Genomic DNA, 6,808 nt, shown 5'->3' on the forward strand with positions numbered 1-6,808 from the left:
CGACCATTCTACAGACTTTCCATTTAGCTGGCTAGGCCTGAATTGGGGAATATCGGCTTCTTCCTCGATTGTGTGTAGGCAAATGGAAATATCACTTTATAAACATATTGGGATCTTAATGCTGGAAAGTTCAAAACAGCACTTTTAGCTAAGAATTCTTAAAGAGCTTTGGTCCTTAAAGAGTTGTATTTCCCATTTTCAAATACACAATTTCATTCAATCTTCCAGAAATTCCATGAAAAAATTACAGTATAAAACCTATTTGTAGCTCAAAATGTTGTAGGCCACAGTGTTTAAATGTCAGGACCATAATTCAAATACAAGTTTGCCTGAAAACTTGAGTGTGATTCTGAGCCAGTCCACCATGTCCTTGGGAGATGGTTCTGTGGATGTTACTTGACTAAAGATAAATTAGCTGAATCTACTTCAGCAGATCTCTCACTAGCCTAACAGTGTTGTGTTGCCTTAAGTATCTTAAAAATGCAAGTTGACCCCAGTTAAATTTACTCCCCTCAAAAGAGCTTCTGTCTATATTTTTTATTCCAAGTAGATTTTTCTAAAAAAAATTAGTACTGACAGAGGAGGATTAGAAGTATTTCTATGGGTTGTAAACCCATAAGAAGAGTAATATCAACTAACCACACACATACCCCCAATCCCCAGAGCTCCCAGGGAGTAAAAAGTAGACCTGGAGGGACCCACGGCTCCAGCCACAGAGGATATCAGTGGGAGGAGAAGCCCTTGGCCCTGGGAAGACTTGATGTCCCAGTGTAGGGGAATGCTAGATCCATGACGCAGGAGTGGTAGGGGAGCACCCTCATAGAAGCAGGGAGAGGGATGATGGGATAATGGGTTTCTGGAGGGGAAACCTGGAATCAGATAACATTTGAAATGTAAATAAATAAAAATATCCATTTTTTAAAAGGAAGGAAGGAAGGAAATGAAGGAAGAAAGAAAGAAAGAAAGAAAGAGAGGAAGGAAAGAAGGAAGGAAGGAAGGATGAAAGAAAGAAAGAAAGAAAGAAAGAAAGAAAGAAAGAAAGAAAGAAAGAAAGAAAGGAAGGAAGAAAGAACGAAAAAAGGTCTGGCAAGTTCCAACTTCTTGTCTGAGAATTTGCTCAAGTTCTTCCCTACTTGAGCCAGATTTGGGGTATGCACTGGGCATGGGAGGCAGTATGTTCTTCTTAGGCAACAGAGGGAGAGCACAGAGCACTTCCTGTCTCTTCAGACTTCAACACTTAATTGTTCAGCCAATGTTCCTCTTTCCCATATTGAAATATCATGTGTGGTTTCTCTTTTCCAAAGCAAACTTAAAATCATCTTAATATTTGAACTGTTTGATAAGTGAGATGAGGTAATTCTATTGCCTTTTATAAAAGACAAATTGGGACATTAAGATAAATATTATCTCAAATGATTACAGTTTATCACTCTGATCAGAATAAGCAGATAGTTAAGGCTGTCAGTTCAACAATTACTCATGTCTTGGGTTGTGTTGTACTCTCTGTAGGCCACAGAAAGTTCACAAGCAGCAGAAAACCCAAAGCTCATTCCTGGTCTCAATATGTTTCCAACTTTTTGACATTTATGATTAAACTTGAATGCTCTCTAACCCTTAGACTTCTGAAAAAAAATGTGGATGAAATCTCTTTTCATCTGTTTCTCTCTATACATTAGCTTAAAATTTTCAGATGGCTTCTATTGACCTGTGATGTAAACTATGAGTTTACCTCAATGAAAATGCAGTGCTTCGCTAAATTTTTGTCAGATTCTGTCCTAACAGAGGATTAGCATTCTCAGTTCTTCTAGCCCCATTGGCTGCCATTCCTCCTACTTATTCAGACACAGTTCCTTTGTGCACTCCCTTTCTGTCTTGTTAATCTTCTGTGAATGGGGTGGGAGGGGAGCCATAAAACATCTTTCTACTGAATACTTAACAAAGTTGTTCAACTTATGGTTATAGCACTCTGACCATTGAAATGTCTTCTCCCAACCTCCAGGGTATTCTGGTTGAAATAAACTTGCAAATAAATTCCTCAAGTCTACATTGTTTCTCAGGTTAACATAATATCATAACAATTTAGAACTTCTCTATATCTCTTCCAGAGAAATTCTTCTTATCTTTAAAACATAATATCATTTTTTAATTCTATTTGAAAGTCTGGATAGGCATGTCACAGTTTTTATAAATAAAACTAACCCTAAACTTTGCACATTTCTTCCATAATTATTGAAATAAGATAAATGTTTGCTATGTATGGAATCTTCACTTTTGGTAAATATGTTATAGGCACTAGAGTTACTTGAGAATCTCTTAAAGCCAACTTCCCTCACTTGTACTAATCCATAGAAAATATATCATGACCTCTGTTCATGGTATCATTTTATAAAACTGAAACCAAGGACTTCGGAAATTCTTTAAATCAAATGTTCTATACAAGAGATTTCAATGAGTTATGATTTTGATATTTGCATGCACACACACACACACACACACACACACACACACACAAACACATGTGCTACCTGGCAAAGAATAACCTCAAATCTGAGCTCAGTGCTTCATGAAACATTCATGGGACGTAGGCTGCGAGATTTGCATAGGGCAAAGTATAAATGTGTGTTCAAAATCAAGGCTACATTCAAAGTTACCAAGTGTCAAAAAATGGAGATGCGGTAAGTCAATAAGGCCCCATGGGTTGATGTTCATAGGATTAGGAGATATAGACAATTATATTATTTTCTTAAAAAAAAAAAAGAAAGCATTGGATAGGCAAAGTCTCCGGTGTAGGGCTGGGGTTCCTTCAAATTTTTTGACCCAATCCAATTTTTTGAGCAATCCAAAGGGTGGGCACCAAACCCTGTTACTGATGCCTTGTTGTACACAGGGCCTGAGCGTAGCTGTCCTCTGGGACAGATATATATATACATACAGCCAACAATTGAACTGAAGTCAGGAACCTTTGTGGAAGAGTTAGGGAAGAATTGAAGGTGCTGAAGGGGTTATCTCATAGAGAGACCAACATTATCAAGTACCCCAACACCTGGGAACTCACAGAGACTAAGTTGACTCACTCGACAACTAAGGAACATATATGGTCTGGTGCAAAGGCCCCTGAAACAAATGTCGCAGAGGACTGCTTTGTCTGACCTCCGTGGGAGAGGATGTTCCTAATTCTGTAGAGACTTGGTGATTCGAGATGTGTTGCCCCAGAGAAGGGGGATGCTGGGGTGGTGAGGTGGGAGTGTGGTAGGCAGGTGAGGGGTGGGTGGGGGTTGGGGGAACATCCTCAAAGGGAAAGAGAATGGGGGATGGTATGAAAAACTCTGGGTGTGGACTAGGAAGAATTTCTAAAAGGACTGTGTTTTATTTCTTGCAAACTATGGTATTTAAGGAAGAAAACTGACTGTCACACAGAGGTGAGTTTGTAATAACTAGACTTTTTAAAATCTAGAAATAAAAATGCAGACACATTCTTCTTATCTGGATTGAACCTGCCAGAGCCAGAACTACCTGCCAGTGTCTGTGACATAGACTCTTAAACATATGGAAGCTGTTTCTTTTACAGCACAAACACCACCAAAAATATCAGTGTACATACTGCTTGAAGTATTAGACTGGCTTTTATCTTTTAAAAGGTTTAAATACCAAAAGCAAAAAGAAAAAAGGATAACACTGTATGAAGACAGATGAGGCAGCACACCTGTGACATTTGTGGGTCTTTTTAAATCTAAGTAAAGGTAAGCCTTAGGCAAGGAATCTTCACTCTGATCTTATTACCAAATTATGTGAAGAATGGGGAAGTCTTCACTTCAGAGTTCCAGATTTCCTGTCTGAAACAACTCTAAAAGCACCTATCCTAAAGGTCAAAGAACTCAGTCATGCTTTAGGGTTTCCTCTTAGTTGATGCAAAACTTAACACTTCAGAGTAGGAAGTTGTGGCGAGCGGGTGTGGCGACAGTCCCAAGATGGCCCCAGCGAACTGCAGCTAAGTCTCATCACTAGCACCTGACTTCCTCACACACCAGAAACTAGCCACGTCCATTGTGAGAGCTGTGCAGGCACACAAGGACGCAAGATCAGGTTATGTGACATGGACCTATGAACTGAGATTACGCAGACTGGACTGAAGAGGCAGAGTTGAGGGAGGATATAAGGGAGTGTGCTTGGGGGCTAAAGGGGGAGAGAGAAGAAAAGAAAAGAAAGATTCCTGCTTGCATGCTGTAAGGTTCCTGAGTAAACTGCTTTGAGAAGAACTCTGTGTCATTGCTCTTTTCTGCGAGTTGGAGACAAAAGGAACAGAAGTGTAGAAGTGTACAAGTATTCCATTACTCATGGTGAACCAGACAGATGCATCACTGTGTAAAATCCCTTGCAGCTAAGACTGACAAACTAGGGAGCACCCTAGGCCCACATGATGAAAGGAGAGAATTAGCTAAGTTAGTACACACAGATAATTAAGTGTAATATAATTTATAAGTAAATAATTTGTGTTTTTCTTTCATGAGTATAGTACATGTTTCTCTCTTTTTTTTTTTTTTTTTTTTTTTTGTAAGCTCAGTGAGACCAACTTGTGTTACTGAAATACATTTAGGTGTTGGCCAACTGAAAGAGTGTGATAACTCCTTAACTAGGGGGTTGGACTTCATGTCCACTTTCACCTAAATCTTTACATGTCTGGCTTGGACTTGCACAAGTTTTGTGCATATTGTCACAGCAGCTGCAATTTAACATATGCAATTTCTTGTTTAGTCAGAAAAACATTTGTATCCTTGGATTCATCCACTGCTTCTGGCTCTTATCATCTTATTGACTGCATTTCCTCAATAAACCCCAAGTCTTGGGGGCAGAGGTATGATCAAAATGTGCCACTCTCCAGCTTCTTGTTTTCTGCAGCTTAATCAGTTGTTGGCCTCTGGGTTAGTCATTATCTACTGCCAGAAGAAGCTTCTCTGAAGAGGGATGAGAGATTCACTAATACATGGACATAGCACTAACTCAGTAGGAATCTAGTTAATAAACCATTGGTAGTAGGGTCTCCAATGACCTATCTAGTCTCAAGTTCTTGGGCCCACTGACAGTTAGGCTTGCATTTCATTTATAGAATAGAACTTAAATCTGATCAGCACATAGATGGTTGCTCCCCTAACATTTGTTCTATTACTGTGCCAATAGACATTTTTTTTCAAAGCCAGTTGTTATTGTAGTTTTCGGTCTTCTCTGCTAGGTAATATTGATGATCACCTTTCTCCTGTGGTTTTTTGCATGGCTTCTCCAGAGTTATGGAAGGTAACATGTAGGGAGGAAGTTTCCATGTCAATATCACCTTGATTCTTCCTGCTCTATGACTCAACTATGCAGGTTTACAGCAACAAGGTCTTACCATTGCTTTCCGGAGGACACTGAATGGCAATGTCAAAGCCTATAATGTTTGTCTATGAGACCCTTGTGATAATAGTTCTAGAGTGAATATCCCAGTCCTAATACAGTTTTCTTCCTTCTCTCTCTCTCTCTCTCTCTCTCTCTCTCTCTCTCTCTCTCTCTCTCCCTCTCTCTTTATTTATTTCTCATCCTTCCTTACTTCCTTCCTTCCTTCCTTCCTTCCTTTCTTTCTTTCTTTCTTTCTTTCTTTCTTTCTTTCTTTCTTTCTTTCTTTCTTTCTTTCTTTCTTCTTGATGTGTATTACGCTGTGCAGGCATGGTACCGCCTTATAGTGTTACTACATTCAAGTTTTTGTACACACACACACACACACACACACACACACACGGCCTTTAGAATTTTTTATCCCTCCCCATTCTTCCTCTTTTGCCCTGCCTTTCTACCATCTATCTCCTCTAACAATTCCAGGTCCATTATTTTTGTTTACTCTAATGTATCTAATATACCTCTGAATTCTATCTCCTTTTCCTTTAGCTCCTTCACTAATATGGGCCTTTATTGGCTTCTTTTTTCTTTTTGTCTTTTTTTTACAAGTGTCTCTATGAGAGAAAACATGTGGCATTTTCTTTTTGGATCTGGTATATCTCATGTGGTATACCAGATATTTTTCAACTCAATTCATTTATCCTAATTTCATAATTACATACATAATTACATTCTTCTTGACAGAAATCACTTTTTTCCATTGTGAAAATATACCCCATTATTATTATCTATCCCTTAGTAAGTGGTCATTTAAGCTATGTCCATTCCTGGATATTGTGACTAGAACAGCGATAATATTGCTGAGCTTCTCTCTTTAGTAAGGTATAAGATTCTTGGAGTAGATATTCAGGAATTATATAGCTAGACCAAGTGGTATATATATTTTTTTACTTCTTTGAGGAATCCTCATACTGATTTCAATAGTGGTGGCTGCATGGGTCCTTTCCATCAGCACTGAATAATTATGCCTCTTTCCCCATATACACATATACCAACATGTTTCCCTTCCTCCTCTCTTATCCATTCTGGTTGAAGTAAGATTAAATTTTAAAGTGTTGATTTGTATTCCCATGATTGATAAGTGTTGAAAAAATTAAAAACTGTTAGCAATTTTAGTAAATATTTTGAAAACTCTCAATTTAGTCCCTTGCCACAATTTTTAAAGTAATATTTATTAATTATCTTTTAATTTTATACAATATATTCTGATCAATTTTAATTTAATTTTTTGAGATTATAATATATCATTTTCCTGTTTCCTTTCCTGCTTCCACACCCAACTGTATAATCTTCCTCCTTTTTCTACAAATATAGGCTCTTCTTCTGTCAATAATTACACACAAACACACACACACACACACATACACACACTTGCATGCAC

Source organism: Rattus norvegicus, chromosome 14 (assembly GCF_021556685.1).
Source record: "Rattus norvegicus strain SHRSP/BbbUtx chromosome 14, alternate assembly SHRSP_T2T, whole genome shotgun sequence".
Classification (NCBI taxonomy): Eukaryota; Metazoa; Chordata; class Mammalia; order Rodentia; family Muridae; genus Rattus; species Rattus norvegicus.